Here is a 17,853-nt window from a genome sequence, read left to right as displayed (position 1 = left end):
GGGGTTAATTATAACAGGAAAAATTATGGGTTAAATATATACGTCAACAAACATAATAGCTCTGAGTAATGTAAATACATTTTTTACCTATCTAGATATCTAGCTGGGTTTACTAAATATGCATTACACACAAAATTACATAACAATAGGATTAAAGAAGGAAAGACAGAAACAAGAGCATTAATTGACAACCTAAGCAGATGATTGGATTTTCACTAAATGCAGTTCACAATAAACTACATAACTCACATATCATCACTAACCAATAAAAAACACAGTTTAGCCAGCCTTTTTAGCAATAAGCAAGTTTTAGCAAGCCGGCTAATTAAACCAAGCACAAGCATACAGCATATCAAGCTCACTAGCTCTGTAGATCCACCTTCATTGAGAGAAAGAACAAGACATCCATATCCTGCACTTTCAGTATAGAATTAAAACATCATGATTCATGAATTGTGACTGAATCATGGTGAAAGTAGTCAAAATGCTAATTTGTGTTACCATGCAACAACAGATACATTTCAAACTTGAAGACATATTTTCAGTAAAGGTAGCACAGCTGTGAAGCAGAGTAATGGATTACTAAACAGGCAATTGTCTTTAGTTGTCTTTAAATAACATTTGACAATTGAATAGGCTTTTTATTTTACTCACAGAGTTTGAGTTTGTATCACAAACACTTTCACAATGAACACTCAAACACACACCTAAATACTAAATAGAAAACTAAATGTGAACACATAAAATATTGTTTTTAAAAAACTGGAAGGCACAGAAAAGCATGTCTGAAGTATGGCATTGTAGTTTTGCAACATGACCAGCAGATGGCAGCTACTATACAGTTTGATATGAAAGACTTCTGACAAAGTGATGCAGTTGTATTGCTAGAAAAAAAAACTATATTGTAATAAATTCATTGCTTAAACATAAGATTAGGCTGCTAAATTACCCTGACCAGAGTCCTTTATAGTCCATTTAATTACCCCCATCCTGAAGTGTCCAGAAAGTGTTGTTTTAGATCCATTTCTTCTTCCCCAAGCTCTAATTCATGATATTAGCATTCCCAGAAATGCACTGCTTTTTCTTCTTCTTCTGTTGCAACCTCCAACCTCGTGACGTCATCGGCTGATGTTCCTGTTGCATTCTGGGTAATGGGATGTTGAAACGGCTCTGGGAGCTTAGGGAACCCTTGTGGAGGTCTAAATAAGGCCTCAACAGGCCACAGGGAGTCTCGTGTACTGATACAAATGGGCCAACATATTGCTGAAGAGCTAGAAAGGAAAATAAAAACAAAAAAAAGCCAGGACATCCAGATGATGGTAAAAATAAGCTGGGAAGATGACAGGGTAAGTTAGAATCAGTTAGCAGTGTTAGAAAGCCAGCAGAGATAGGTTTTTGTAGGTGTATTCATCTTGGTTATACTATTTGTTAGTCTTAACAGTTATTCATAACTTTTAAGCATATACTGTATTATCTTGGTTATATTATTTTACTAGCTTTAACAGTATAGCTAGTTAAGCAGGTAGTTCCTTGAAAGTTTGCATAAAAACTTTTTTTGCTTTATCTGCAGAGTGTATTAGGAACTTCTGATCCCCATAGCAGAAGGAGAGGATGGCTGAGTATTTCATCTGGAAGCGTAATTTTTTTTTGATTAACAAAGCACAAAAAGGAGCTAGAGCTTGTCTTTGAGCCTTAATGGGCTGGGGTAAATCCTGTGCTATTGTAATCCTGTGACCTCTCCATGAAATGTTACTTTTCTTTTTTGCAGCCATGAGGAGTGTGGTAACGTGCAGCATTTAGTAGCCTTGCATAGATCTGCCTAGGGACAATATCATCTTGTGATCTTTGTAATGCTCTATGAACTCTTTCAATAATGATTTCTTTAGCTAAGATTTTATTTTCAGTAATGTGCTCAAAAATCTCAGTTAGTATGACTGGTAGTTGGACTTGGTCAAACTTTTCAGGAATGCCACGTATTAAAATGTTGTTTCTCCTACACCGTGCTTCTAAGTCTATTATTTTTTGCTGTAAGTCACTAATAATTTTGTCATTTGTATTTACCTTGGTTTGTAAATCTTGTATTTGCTTTGAATTCTCCTCAGTTTTATTGTCAATAAGATTAATTCTGGATGTAATTTGGTCTAGGTTAGAACCAAATGAATTTAATTTGTTTGAGAATAATTTGAAATCTTCATGCAAGGGCTGTAATGCTGATTTAAGGTCATCCAGTGAAAGAACAGTCTCATCTTTAGATTTAGCAGCTCCTTTGTTTGAATCCTGTTTTGATTTATTTTTTCTCTGCCTCTTAGCTGTTACATCTTTTTCAGGTGACATTAGAGAAGAGAGTTTGATTTTAGAAGTTGTAGCATCCATGGATACTTGTTGGTGAGCCATCACTAGGTGAAATATAGTATAGGTTTAGACCACAAGGAAGTGACTTAAAGATTTTTCTTTTAACTTTTCTTGTTTAGAACTCAGAACTCAGTCCTTCAGAGAAAATGATGCCACCATGCGGCTGCGGCCTTCAGCCAGTCACTAGAGGCAAGCCCTTGCAGAAAAATGACAAAATTTAACTTTTTAGACCAAAATGTTGCTATAGGTCTTTTCCATGAAGTGTGGTTTAGAAGAAATATTCCTTTCCTGTTCAATTCGGTGCCAGATGCAGGTTTTTTTTGAGCGGATAGATTTGGTTGATACAGGAGCAGCAGAAAGTGTGTGTTCAGTGCTCGGCGGCCATCTTGAACTCCAATAACACAGAATATTGTAAAATCAAAAGTTAAAAATGATAGTTGTGCTGAAAGTATAACCTGTCTATCCCTGAAGTGTAAATGCCTGCCAAAAGTGCTTGTGCCAACAATGAAGTATAAGAAGTGCATACAGATAAAAGTTCCATTTTCTGCTGGATATTTAAATACATTTGTAACATTTTATAAAATTTAGAATGTAATAAATAATACAAGCATACCTTAGCCAAATTATAAGCCTTCTGTGCAGATAAATCATCTTCAAAGAAATACCAATCTTCTGTTTTGTCCAAATGCACAAGTCTTCTCACCTTCAAGTTCCCTGGCTACATGGTTACCTTTATATAGTGTAGCTTCAGTCCTCTAAGCACTGTGGAAGTACAAATAAGGTGTGAACCCATTAGAATTGCTGAATACCAAACTTTTAACTTCATGTAGCAAATGTAAACATAGTGTAGCCTCTACACCATTTTTGATTGCTAATGACTTGCAACTGTGAATGATTAGTGTGACAGATAAGGAAAACAAAACAGCAATTCAGGCAACCTGCGCTGCAATGGGTGTGCCAGTGAGGATATGCTTACAAACTGTGGAAAAAAACTTCAGAGAGTTTGTAAATGAAAAGAAACACCACAAAAAGGATCATAGGATCATAGGTGGTTACTAGGTTAATGGCTCTGTAGCACTTACAAGCCTAGCCAAGAGTTTATCCCTAAAAAGAAACCTCAGTCAGCACCTGTCACCCCTGTCAATGAGGGACTCAGGTGGAACCCCTGGGAAAAGGTTGTGGTTTTCCACCCACTCATCAAGGTTCTGCTTAATGAGGGTTAGCGAGGTGCTCTGTTTGATGTGTATGGGAAGTCTATTCCAGAGACAGGGCAGCCTCTGAGAGACAAACCTGTCTCTCCAGCAGGTTTTGTTGATGTCACATTTATCATTTTTATCAATAATAGCAAAACTCTCATGCCTTTGCTGAAAACTGTTGTTCACTGTCATGTATTTTTATCACACATTCAAAGGAAAATAATACAAAAATGCAATGTAGACTGCATTTCTGAGAATGCATCAGAGTTAAGGGAGAATGAACACAATGCTAAGAGATGACAGTGATGCATTTCTGTAAACATATTCATAAATGGTTGTGTGATCACTCATTGCACTAAATATGTAAGCCACACATTTACATCCCACTGAAAATGTCTAAGTATATGTCTTGTCAATACTATACAGGAAATGTGAATTGCTTGTATGTACATGATTGGATTGCTGTTGCCAAACTGTGTCTGTGACAAGGAGACAGCACACTCTAGCTGTGTTTTGTAATTCTATTATTCTGATTGTTGAAATCCTGAGCTGAGTAATTGTTTAACATTTGTTTAACTTTATGTATTTTTTTTTTGTTTCTTAAACATTTGCATGATGTATGGCTTATCACAAACATGGTCAAATGCATAAAAACTTAAAATTAATATCAGAAATCGTAGGAAGTGATCAAGCTTAGTGGCATTGCCAACAGTCAACAGCTTTGATGATAATAACAGCAGAAATTACACCTCTGATCCAACTGTGTATATAGCACACGGTATAAAGATGTCGGAGCACAGAAAGGAAAAGAGAAGTAGACCGTGGTTCAAATTCCACAGTATTTTTTTACTTAGAAATTATCATAATAAGTATTAACAGAAATAATGAATACTTACTTTTGCTTAGGTCATTTACACATTGCTCACCTGTGCACAAATAGGGTATCTGGCTGAAGAAAAAAATGTAAATGCTATAAAGAAACTGACACATTTTTATGTGATTTGTCTTGCTTTGCACAAACAAGGTAAGTGGTTATATATGACTATCAGCACTCAGGACAGTGCTAAACTAAAACAAAAAATACACTTGTTCTCTAGCTTTCCCTGTGCACCAGTCGTAAGTTTGCAGGCAAGCAGGGGTTCTAATCCAGTGCCCTCCACTTTTTATTAATGGTGTCTCTCCGTAATGTATAACAAAAATAACAATATAAAGATAATTATGCATAACAATAACTGTGTATAACAGGTTGATTGAGCATACATATGCTATCATACGGATTCACTTTATAATCTCGAAATACTGAAATCTCAAATTTCAGTATCTCGAGACTAAGACTATAAATTTGAAAGTACATGAACATGAATCTACTAAATAGTGAACCCCACAATGCGAATACACTAAAGAGTGAACCTGACAACGTTAGATATCACATCGAACTGCCTAAAGTGCCACAACACCGAAAACACATCACCACACTTTATTCACACACAAAAATCAAGACAGTGCAGGAAATCCCATCCCAGATGTAAATCCAACCTCAAAACACAAAAATGAAGACAGTGCAGGAAATCCCACTCCAAACGTAAATCCAATTGCAAAACATGTCCATAGTACTGTGACATGACCTGTGCCATACATCATCAACATAGCTTGTACTGTAATAATACTGACACACCTTCACATGTGTAACATGCCCATAGCCCTCTATTACACAGACTTTCCACTGTATTCTGAGCCTCTGTGGTAACTGCACCAAAGATACCGACCTCAGTTCACTCCAATAGCTGGAACTATCACCCACATGAATATACTGCAACAGAGAAATGCAGCAGTGTCCAGAAATAACAAATTCCACTACATACATAACAGCCTGGCAATCGCCAGTAGGAAGTCCTTTGTGGCATATGTCTCCCGATGCTGCAGGACCTTCTCAAACTGACTGCACCTCTTCTGCATCAACTGGCATTTCTGCAAAGGGGGTGCACCACAACTCATCCAGACGCACAACTCTACCCTGTCCTGCTCTCATGCCAACACATTCAAAAGCACCCTGAGGTCGGTTTCCCTGTGACCGAGTAGGAACTTCAACCACCGGTGCCAGGCTTCGACACTGTTTTGTGTCTGTGGCAGCAACAGTATGTTCAGCTCATTGATATTCCAGAAGGAGACTGGAAACAGTGGAGGTAACCTACTGAAACCACTGGTACGTGTGCAAAATTTACTAAGTTTGCCATATATGTACCAGTCACCAAATTACCATAGTAGCTCCCTCCCTTCCGATGGAATCTCCTCCTTTAAGGCATGAAACTCTGAGGGGACCTCTATCTCAGGCAGGAATGCTAGGACAACTAGACATTTAACCTGGATCTGGAAGGCCATATCAGTGTTATAGGTGTGTGCAAGCCCCAGCTGCTGGACCTTTCACCAAACATTCTGGCCAAAATGGAACAGGCACCCTTTTGCCGTTACTCCCTGCAGATTGATTGCACCACTCCATTCGGCCGCAATTTCAAATCACTAAGTATGTACCTCACATGGAGCTCTAACCCCTCTTCATCCAACAATTGCAGGACACAGCTCCACATGTAATTGTATGCTTTAAGCAATTTATTGGTCATTAAGCAGTATAGAAGTGGCACACTTTTGTGACAGCCGCAGTGCTTCACCAGGCCATGAATGCTATATAGCTGGTGACACAGTACACATTTGTAGAAGAATATCCTGTCAACTAGCCATATTGTGGCAGTGCTGAGGTCTAGCAGGTTTTGCTGTGTACTGAACACTAGCACAGTAGTTTTGGTGCAACTATCTGACGTTACTTTACTGGTGAATACAGCACACAGCACAGCTCCACATGTAATTGTATGCTTTAAGCAATTTCTTGGTCATTAAGCAGTATAGAAGTGGCACACTTTTGTGACAGCCGCAGTGCTTCACCAGGCCATGAATGCTATATAGCTGGTGACACAGTACACATTTGTAGAAGAATGTCCTGTCAACTAGCCATATTGTGGCAGTGCTGAGGTCTAGCAGGTTTTGCTGTGTACTGAACACTAGCACAGTGGTTTTGGTGCAACTATCTGACGTTACTTTACTGGTGAATACACCAGACATTGTGGGGAAGTCAGCCATGTTCACATCCTCCAGTGTGAGTATACTATCTGAAACAGATTTTTTCTCTTGTCTGTGGACCCCGACTACTTATTAGACTAGTGCCTTCCATGCAGTTAAGCTAGGGGTTACAGTGGATGATGTAGAGGCAAATACATCATCCACAATCACACAGGGCTTATCTCTGGACACTCTGGCCTTTACCTTTAGGTCTGCACACATTCTGTACCTCTCAACCTCAACAGGGTCTCCACCATGGATATGAGAAATGGACTTAATCAGCTGTTCACCATCAGGCACACTGACAGAAATAGCTCTACCTTTAAATTTCTCAGTTTGCTTCCACTTGTAGCACCAGTAGGACCTTTCATTCCTCACTTTCTCTCTGTTTAGCAAGTAGCCATCTAATAGTAGCACCTTCCCTCCTTTCTGTGACATGGATGTCTTGTACACGGCTCCTATTGTTCCTGGAGGATTAATACTGTTGTCTGCAATGGCTGTGTTCTGCACCGGAATATTTACTCTCTGTTTGCATTTGCGATTTTAAAATTTGCTGTTTTCAGCTGCTGTTTGCATTTGTGGTTTTAAAAATTGCCGTTTTCGGCTGCCGGTGTTCTGGGCATTCGACTTTATAGTCTCAAGATACTGAAATTCAAGATTTCAGTATTTTGAGATTATAAAGTGAATCTGGTATCGGATTTACTTTATAATCTCGAAATACTGAAATCTCAAATTTCAGTGTATCAAGACTATAAAGTCGAAAGTACATAAGCATGAATCTACTAAATAGTGAACCCGACAATGCCGAGTACACTAAAGAGCGAACCTCACAACATTGGATATCAAAGCATCGAACCACCTAAAGTGCCACAACACTAAAAACACATCACCACACTTTATTCACACACAAAAATGAAGACAGTGCAGGAAATCCTGTCCCAGATGTAAATCCAGCCTCAAAACACAAAAATGAAGACAGTGCAGGAAATCCTGTTCCAAAATGTAAATCCAGTCAAAAAACACATCCACAGTACTGTGACATGACCTGTGCCATACTCCATCAACATAGCTTGTACTGTAATAATACTGACACACCTTTACATGTGTAACATGCCCATAGCCCTCTATTACACAGACTTTCCACTGTATTCTGAGCCTTCGTGGTGACCGCACCAAAGATACCAACCTCAGTCCACTCCAACAGCTGAAAATATCACCCACATGAATACACAGCAACAGAGAAATTCAGTAGTGTCCAGAAATAACAAATTCCACTACATACATAACAGCCTGGCAATCGCCAGTAGGAAGGCCTTCTTGGTGTATGTCTCCTGATGCTGCAGGACCTTCTCAAACTGACTGTGCCTCTTCTGGATCAACTGGCGTTTTGGCGAAGGGGGTGTGCCACAACTCATCCAGACGTGCAACTCCTCTACCCTATCCTGCTCTCTTGCCAACACATTCAAAAGCACCCTGAGGTCTGTTGCCATGTGACCGAATAGAGACTTCAACCACTGGTGCCAGGCTTTGACACTATTTTGAGTCCATGGCAGGAACAGCATGTTCAGCTCATTGGTATTCCAGAAGGAGCTGGAAACAGCAGAGGGAACCTACTGAAACCACTGGTACGTGTGCAAAACTTCCTAAGTTTGCCATGTATGTACCAGTCACCAAAATACCGTAGTAGCTCTCTCCCTTCTGATGGAAACTCCTCCTTTAAGGCATGAAATGCTGAGGGGACCTCTGCCTCGGGCAGGAATGCTAGGGCAGCTAGACATTTCACCAGGATCTAGAAGGCCATATCAGTGTCATAGGTGTGTGCAAGCCCCAGCTGCTGGACCTTTCACCAAACATTCTGGCCAAAATGGAACAGGCACCCTTTTGCCATTACCCCCTGCAGATTGATTGCAACACTCCATTTGGCCATGATTTCAAAATTACTAAGTATGTACCTCACATGGAGCTCTAACCCCTCTTCATACAACAATTGCAGGACACAGCTCCACATGTAATTGTATGCTTTAAGTGATTTCTTGGTCATTAAGCAGTATAGAAGTGGCACACTTTTGTAACAGCCACAGTGCTTACCCAGGCCAAGAATGCTATATAGCTGGTGACACAGTATGCCTTTGTAGAAGAATGTCCCATAAACTAGCTATATTGTGGCAGTGCTGAGGTATAGCAGGTTTTACTGTGTACTGAATACTAGCACAGTGGTTTCGGTGCAACTATCTGACATTACTTTACTGATGAATACACCGGACTTGGTGGGGAGGTCAGCCATGTTCACGTCCTCCAGTGCGAGTATACTGTCTGAGACAGATGTTGTTTCTTGTCTGTGGACCCTGCCTACTTGTTGGACTAGTGCATTCCGTGCAGTTAAGCTAGGGGTTACAGCGGACGATACAGAGGCCAATACATCATCCATAATCACACAGGGGTTATCTCTGTACACTCTGGCCTTTACCTTCAGGTCTGCACACAGTCTGTACCTCTCAACCTCAACAGGGTCCCCACCGTGGATGTAAGAAACCGACTTAATCAGCCATTCACCATCAGGCACACTGACAGAAATAGCCCTACCTTTACAGTTCTCAGTTTGCTTCCACTTGCAGCATGAGTAGGACCTTTTGTTCCTCACTTTCTCTCTATTTAGCATGTAGCCATCTAATAGTAGCACCTTCCCTCCTTTCTGTGACATGGATGTCTTGTACACAGCTCCTATTGTTCCTGGAGCATTAATACTGTTGTCTGCCATGGGTGTGTTCTGCATCGGAATATTTACTCTCTTTTTGCATTCATAGGTTCATAGGTTCATACTAGGCTATCTGCCCTAGGGCATTTATAAGCCTAGCCAGAGTGTGTTTGGCTTTCGCCACCCATTTTAAATTAATTTTGCTATGCCCTTTTTCGAGGTTAGTATACTGTGCCTCTGTCTAACAGTGACACAGAAGTGATACCCGGGGTAAACCTACTATCTCCCATCCACTCATCAAGATTCCTCTTGAAGAGAGTCAATGAGGGACTCTGCGTAACCTGGACTGGGATTTTATTCCAGAATGAAGGGAGCCTCTGGGTTATGAATCTGTCCCTCCAGCATGTCCTATTTATTTCATTGCTGAGGTTCAAGTCTCTCGAGCGTAGCTCAATGGGATTTGGATTTTCTGAGGTGCAGCATGTCCATTAATTCCAGGTTGGACATGGCTTTATACGTCAGGCACAGATTGCCTCTGAGCAGGCGGTATGCCACTGAGTAGAGCTGGAGTTTCTTTAACCGGGCAGCATATGGCATCTGTTTGAGCCCTTTGATCCTCTTGGTGAGGTACTTTTGGGGTCTTTCCAGTTGCTGCAGGTGTCTGGTAAGGTACATCCCAATAGGGGCATTGTACTCAATTATGGGCCTGATGAGGGATGAGTAAAGAGGCACGATGACCTCCCTGGTCTAGATGTGAATCCCTTCATGATTAGGTGGGCTATATAAAATGTTTTTCTAACCACTTTGACCACGTGGTTGTCAAATGAGAGATTGCTATCAACTTGGGTCCCCAGGTCCCTAATTACTTCTTCCGTATTTAATGGATTACCACCTATGTGGTAATTTGTGGGCACTTTGTTTTTGCCAAAGGGGATGACTATACACTTTTTGGCGTTTAGCTTGAGGCCATGGCTCTGGCACCAGTTGTCTGTTTCTATGAGGCCTTTTTGTAGGATGCTTGTGTCGGCTGGAGAGTTGATTATGGCACCCAGTTTGCAGTCATCTGTGAACTTGGTCAGCCACAGTCCTTCCGTGTTAGCCTGTACCTCCGAGAAATATATACCGAACAAGAGAGGTCCCAGGACTGAGCCTTGTGGGACGCCATTTGTAACTGGTTTGGAGTCTGACATGGCTCCAGCAATTCTAACCATGTGGGTTCTGTCCTTGAGCCAGTTTGCAACCCATCTAGTGACATAGGGGTTTATATTTAAGCTGGTGAGCTTATCTATAATGCCCGAGTGGGGTATTGTTTCGAAGGCTTTTGCAAGGTCCAGGTAGGCTGTGTGGACCACATTCCCCTCGTCAATGGCCTTGGTGACTGTTTCAAAGAAATTGACCAGGTTTAAGAGGCAGGATCTGCCCTTAACAAAGCCGAACTGGGTGGGATCCAGTGTCTGTAGGTCCCCAATATCTTTATTTATGAGGTCCATGATGATCCTTTCCATAGCTTTGCAGACCAAGCTAGTCAGGCTAATCGGACGATAGTTTCCAGGATCCGTTGAGGCACCACCTTTGTGGAGAGGGACCACTGTTGCTGTACACCACTCTTTGGGTACATATCCTGTAGTAAGGCTGAGATTGAACAGTAGTTTTATGTTTGGGTTTAGTTCTTCTTGTAGTTCATGTAGGACGCAGCCCGGGACACCGTCTGGTCCCATTGATGCTGTGTTTTTTGCTTTGGAGAGGGCGGCTCTTACCTGAGCATCTGAGATGTCAGGGGGGCAGCACTCTGCTGGGATAGATATTTGCCCTTTTGGTGGGGGGAGAAGTTTGCACTGAACCTGTCAACTAGGATGTTGGCAATGTCTGTGGGTTCAGTGTATTTTTGTCATTTTGGACTAATTCTGAGCATATCTGGGAATTCCCACCCAGGTTCCTAACATAACTAAAGAAAGCCTTGTGATTATCCTTAGTGTCCTGTGCAATTTTTCTCTCGAAGCTGGCCTTAGACGATTTTTTGAGTGCCCGTAATTTTTTGCTAATACTGATCAGAGATGCCTTCCCTTTTTGGGATTTTGCTCTATCATGTAGTAGCTTCCTCCTTCTATTGTATAGTTTGTTTATGGGTGGGGTCCACCAGACAGGATGCCTAACTTTGGAGGATTGGGTCTTGGTTTTATTTGGGATTGCATGATCCATGCATTCCTGAAGGTGTTCATAGAATGCGTTTATAAAGGATTCTGCAGTCTGGACCATATTTTCCACAGGCCCGGGGGCTTTGAAGGATTCCACCTTGGTTTTGAGGAGTGTGAAATTTGCTTTAGAGAAGTTTTTCACTGTGGTTTTCTGGGCAGGGGCTGGGGTCGGGATGTGAATATCTAGTGAGATTAATTTATGGTCTGATCTTACCAGTGAGGGATACACTTCTGGTCTGGAACATAGAGTCCCCATGTTGGTGATGATCAGGTCCAGTATGTTTTCCCCTCTTTTGGGAGTGGCAACAAGTTGTTCCATAGCATTTGAGTTTATAAATTCTAGGAACCTTTGGGCTAGGGTGTTGGAGCTAGAGTAATGCTCCCAGTCCATGTTAGGGTAGTTGAAGTCGCCCAATATAATGGTGTTTGGAGAGACCTTCATATTTTCCAGTGTTCTCAGGAAGGCCGAGTGGGGTTCCTGGGTTTGGGAGGGTGGTCTGTAGCAGGCTATAAACTGGAAGGCAGTTTTACCCACTGTTAGTTGCACATGGATAGTCTCTGATGCTCCGTGCTGTGCCACCAACCTGGAGGTGTGGGTATCTTTGACGAATATTGATACTCCCCCTCCTTTTGTGGTTTGATCCAAGTTTTGGGGCTGAAAAACATGGTATGAGGTATAACCTGGTAGTGCTGGGGTGCTCTCGGGAGCCTTGAACCAGGTTTCTGTTACTGCACAGATATCGATGTTCTCCATGCTAAGGAGAGTTTCGAGTGCGTGCATCTTGAGGTTTAGACTTCTGGCGTTGAGTTGCATTACTCTTAGTTTCTTATCCCTTGTGATACCTATGGAGGTGGGTTTGTCTTTTGAGCTTTGCCTAAAAAAGGCGCTATGGGGGTGGCAAGAGCCTTTGCCAATATCCAAAAGCCCAGGGGGACAGGTGCAAGCCGTCCCTAGCGAAGCATCGTGGCTTGTCGAGCATGTCATCCCAGGCAGACAGGCATTGGATCCCCTTTGAATGACACCAATACTTAAGCCAATTGTTGAAATTGATCATCTTGTCTTCATATTGTGGCATCATTCTTGGTGAGGGTAAGATGCTACTCAAGGTTAGGGTCATACCGGCCTGGGCTACATGCTCAGAGAGCTCCTCTATGTCTCTTTTCATGTAGTCCAGGGAGATACGTCTCAGGTCATTCACACCAGCATGGACAATGACTGAGTCATATTTGTACTTGCCTTGGAGTGACCTGAGTGCTTGTGTTATGTGGCGGATCCTAGCACCCGACAGGCAGCTCACCGTGACCTTCTCCTTGTTCAGCCTGGTGAGTGGGACGTCAGTGTGCCTGACGATAGAGTCACCTATTACAAGTGTATCCAGTGTGTTGTTTAGCCTTAAGGGCTGTGACTGTTCGGCACACTGGTTTGTGAGCTATGTGTTGCACGTGTTTTGTTTTGGGGTAGCGGTTGCTTGGGTGTCTGCTTTGGAGGTCTCTGCTGCTTAAGCAGATTTTTATTTAGAGCCTCCGAGTATGTTTTTGTGTGTTTATGTGTTTGGTTTGCTGTCGTGGTAGGTCTATGTGAGACTGGAATTGTAGTGAGTGTGGTTTCCTTCTCCTCCTGACTGGTTAAGCCAGTACTGAGTTGAGAGAGCTTAGCCTCCAGTTTGGCTATATGGTTGCATCTCTCACATGTGTTGGAATTTGTTGGGAGGAGGAGAGGGTTGTCTTTGTACATGAGGCAGTTGTAACATTGCCTCAAGATTCCCATATTCACCAGCTGGACCGGAGAGGAGATTGACAACTGACCTTTGGACACACTAGAATAGTATTGGGAATTCCTTTATAATTGAAAAAAAGGGCTAATGGGGAACAAAGTACTCAAGGGGAGTTTGTGAGGGTGTAGTGCTTTAGTGAGCAAGTGCCAGGCTTTAGACTGGGAATAGGGTTGTTTATTATGAGAACTAGATCAGTTCTAAGGGAAAAAGTGAAGAGCAGACTTTGTGGAGCCGAGAATTGTTTAAACCCAATTAAGCGGCGCTGCGCTATGTGCAAAATCGCACAAAGCCGTGCTAAAGCGGGTTTTATACAGGGGGACTTGAAAGAGCCAGAAATTGACCCAAAACGGCCAATAGACTACCAGATTCTTGTGCTGGGAAGACTCCTCCAGGGATAGATAGGCTGCTCCAAGCTCCCCACTGCCACTGGTGAACAAAGAAGCTTCCCTTTATCCAAGAAAGGAAATAGGAAACACAGGAACTTTCCAAAAGTCCAGAATACAGCAAAGCCTGTATTTGGACTACTCTAGGTCAGGAAAGATGGGAAACAAGGATCATTTTTTTTTTTTTTTTTTTTTTTGATGATTTCAAAACTCACTGTTTTCGGCTGCCTTTTGCATTCGTGGTTTCAGAAATCACGGTTTTCAACTGCTGATGTTCTGGGCATTCGATTTTATAGTCTAGAGATACTGAAATTCAGGAGTTCAGTATTTCGAGATTATAAAGTGAATCCAGTATCATACCTATTATATGTGTAGCTGGTGTAGCATGATCATTACGGTTCTGTAACTAAAAATTTATTTTCTGCTCTGTTTACTGACAGTCATCTACACACCTCCCATAAACCAGAGCTCAAAAATCTACTGTGAAAGTAATACATGTATAAGCATTTTCAGAATACTGTCAGACATTACTCCTGCATCACACCTTAGAATGAATAAACAGGACCTTGTCAGGTCATGCATATACATTGTTAATTGAAGTATACCACCTCTCACTCTTTAAGGTGTATATTAGCAATGGCCATGGTTGGCAAACACTTCTGTGGTAATGAGGAAAAAGCAGATATGTGGAAACGTATGTATTCTGTATTTTATATAAGTTTGAATCTCACATTATGGAAATTACTTTTGGCAGTGTGTAAAGCCCCACAAAATGTGTCAAGGTATAAAACTGATACCCCCAACTTAAAGTCTTAAAACGAAAGTCATTTAACATATCAATGTTGATCACTGGACAAACTGTTGTCAGTTCTGTCAGCATACATGCCATAAAGTAATGCCAACTGTCAAATTACCCTTCCTGTTTAATAAACTGCCTTCCTCTTTGTTTGGTAAAGTTTATTTTCACTTAAAAAAATAAAAACAAATACCAAAACCGGTGCAATTAACCATTTATTGCAATTCGAACAACTTTCAATTTGAACATCTAAGCGGGACTATACCAGGTCTCAGTATAAGGCTGAAGTCTCATAGAGAACAAAGCTTTATAGTCATACATAACTACACAGCAATTTCATATAGCCCTCATAACATCTTCTTCACAACATACACTGGTTATGTCATCTGCAATAAAGTGTTCTTTACAAGCTGAAAGTCACTTGTGCTGTGGTGCTGGTGGTATGTACTGTGTTGTCTAGCTTGTGCAGATAGGTAGGATGGAGTTCTAATGTTACCATGGTAAACTTGCTTGTGAGAGTGTGCTCACTTAGCTCTCCTTCAGAAGACTATTTGAAAACAGCATGTGAGATACTCCTACTAACATTTTCTTCATACCAGACATTAATGATGACATCTGCTATAAAGTGTTCTCTGACAATCTAAAAGTTACACTTCTGCTGTGGCGCTATCATTAAGTACTGTATTCTGTAGCTAGTGCAGATATCCTAGGTAGAAGTTCTACTCTCACTCCAGAAAACTTGTGTGTGTTCATTTAATTATCAGTCTGGAGAGAATTTTAAAACATCATGTGAGACCACACTGTGTCATGCACTCCTGTGCAATTCTTATTTTCAGTATACAATAATGATGTGATCCCATCAAAAGTGCACTTTGACAGCAGTATACTAAGATAGCTATGTTGGCACAAGTATTAACTGCTGTGTTCACTAGTTAGATAGTTTGTGGTTCTAATCTCACAGCATAAAACTTCTATGTGTGCTCATTCAAATATGAGTGTGAAGATAATTTTACGCTGAGATTTGACTCCACATCTATGTCATGCACTCCTCCCAGCATGTTCTTCTCAGCATACAATGATGATCTTTTTGTGTAAGTGCTTATAAAGTGCATTTGTGTAGGATTCAGCAGTCATACCTCTATTGTCTATCTTCATGGGTGTCATGAAGTTTGCCACTTCTGTCTTAAGAAGTGTGAAGTTGACTTTGGAGAAGTTTTTTACTGTGGTTTCCCTAACTGGGTGTGGGGGCAGGATGTGGATGTCTAAGTTGATTAGCTTGTGGTCGGATCTGACCAACGAGGAATTGACCTCTGGTTTGGAACACCGGTTGCCCATGTTGGTAATGACCAGGTCTAGGATATTGCTGCCCCTGGTGGGAGTGTGAATAAGTTGATCCAAGGCATTGAAATTTATGAATTCCAGAAAATGTTGAGCAAAAGAGTTGGTACATGAGTAGTTTTCCCAGTTAATGGTGGGGTAGTTGAACTCGCCCATTATTAGGGTGTTGGGTTATATCCTAATACTTTCTAGTGTATCAAGAAATGAGGAGTCGGAATCCTGGGGCATGGTGGGCGGTCTGTAGCAAGCTACAATTTGGATTGCGGTCTTGCCCAGATTTAGTTGCACTTGGATAATCTCAGATGCATTATGCTGTGCAACTCACCTGGAGATGTGGATATCCTTAATGAATATGGACACGCCTCCACCTTTAGTGCTGCATTCTGGGTTAGGTGGCCCAAAGGTGTGGTATGAATTATAGCCTGGTAATGCAGGGGTGCTCTCTGGAGCTTTGAACCAGGTCTCTGTCACTGCACAGATGTCGATGTTCTCCATTTTAAGGAGTGCCTCGAATGAGTGCATTTTGAAGTTTAGACTTCTAGCATTGAGTAGCATTACCCTCAGATTTTGCTTGCTTGTACCTGTTACGGTGGTGAATTTGTCATTTGAACCTTGCCTAAAAAAGGCACAAGCAAGTCATTGTGAAGGTCTTCAAAACATGCACACAAACCCTATTCTATAATCCTTGCTAAATGTCTTCTCTAGTGCACATGTCCAAGATGTTTATATCACAACCATTCATTTCCATTGACATGTAACCTTGCATGACAGTCACATATACTCACAGAAGAGGTGTAAACAGCAGTGCGTACTGTGCTGTCTGCATAGGTGCTTCATGTTATGGTACTGACTTGCCTTGAAATGTATATTATTTGACATATCTTCTCTTGGGTATTTTACCATAGTATACTGCCCTCTTTCTCTTACTTCATTCCTATCATTCATGTCTGTGGCCATTTTAATCAGCAAACTTTATCTGCCTATTGTATTTATGTTGCATTGTATTTGCCTTTGCTGATCACCACAACATCTATTATTTCAGTCTGCAAAACCTTGTTGTAGTGTACGTTGCACTGAATGCTCTTTTCCATAATGTGTTAATACTGCAGTTGTTGCAGTATTTTCACCCCTGGTAGATATCATGGCTGTTTGCACAATCTCACAGAGCAGTTTGCCGGAGACAAACCTTTATTCATCTCCTTTCTGTGTTTGTGCTGCTCTGCCTGGTTTCCTGACAGGCAATACCGTTGCTGCTCATGAAAAGTCTTGTAATCGTGTAAGTGGGTTGCTCAGCAGACATATGCGATTAGCGGGCAGATTAGCACTGCTGCTCATCGTACAAACATGTAAAGTCCTTGAATCCCAAAGACTGTTAATACAAACTCAGTATGCAGAGGAAATATAATCGCGCAATGAAAAAAATCATAATCAGTTAGATAGACAGAATGCTTAAAAAATCACTATGTTAGATAAACACCATAACTGTGTCTAATTGAAAGAATATTGAAACATTAGAGCTGTTAAATATTAAATATTATACAAGGCAGTCTGAAACAGGATTTATAGATGTGAACTGAACCTGGTCCTCCAGCAGACTGACTGACCTTCTATGCTGGTTTGAGCTCATAATGTATATGGCAGAATATTGTAATTTCCCATAGAAACCAGAGGTGAAACCAAGCAGAGTTTTCCATTTTCAGACCCTCCCACAGATGCAATGCAACAGTTTCACAGTGTCATATTAATGAGTGCTTTTTCCAACTCTTTCGTTAAACTCTTTGAAGAGTCTTTTAATTCTGAGCACCTTGGACTGGCTGCTAGCAATCTCTAGTCATTTGATTAAAGAATACTGGGAGGTAAGCATTGCCTGACAAAGCGTTTGCTCTACCATGTATTGTTTATTTGCTGAAGTAGGTTTAGATTCTTTATTCTAATGTTAGCAGGACTATTGGATTTATGGAGATATATGAGGTCTTGGAATAATAGATCTCTGTTCACCTAAAAGGTGAGGC

Source organism: Protopterus annectens, chromosome 4.part0 (genome assembly GCF_019279795.1).
Source record: "Protopterus annectens isolate FY-2018-M chromosome 4.part0, PAN1.0, whole genome shotgun sequence".
Taxonomy (NCBI): domain Eukaryota; kingdom Metazoa; phylum Chordata; order Ceratodontiformes; family Protopteridae; genus Protopterus; species Protopterus annectens.
Note: the sequence above shows the minus strand (reverse complement) of the source record.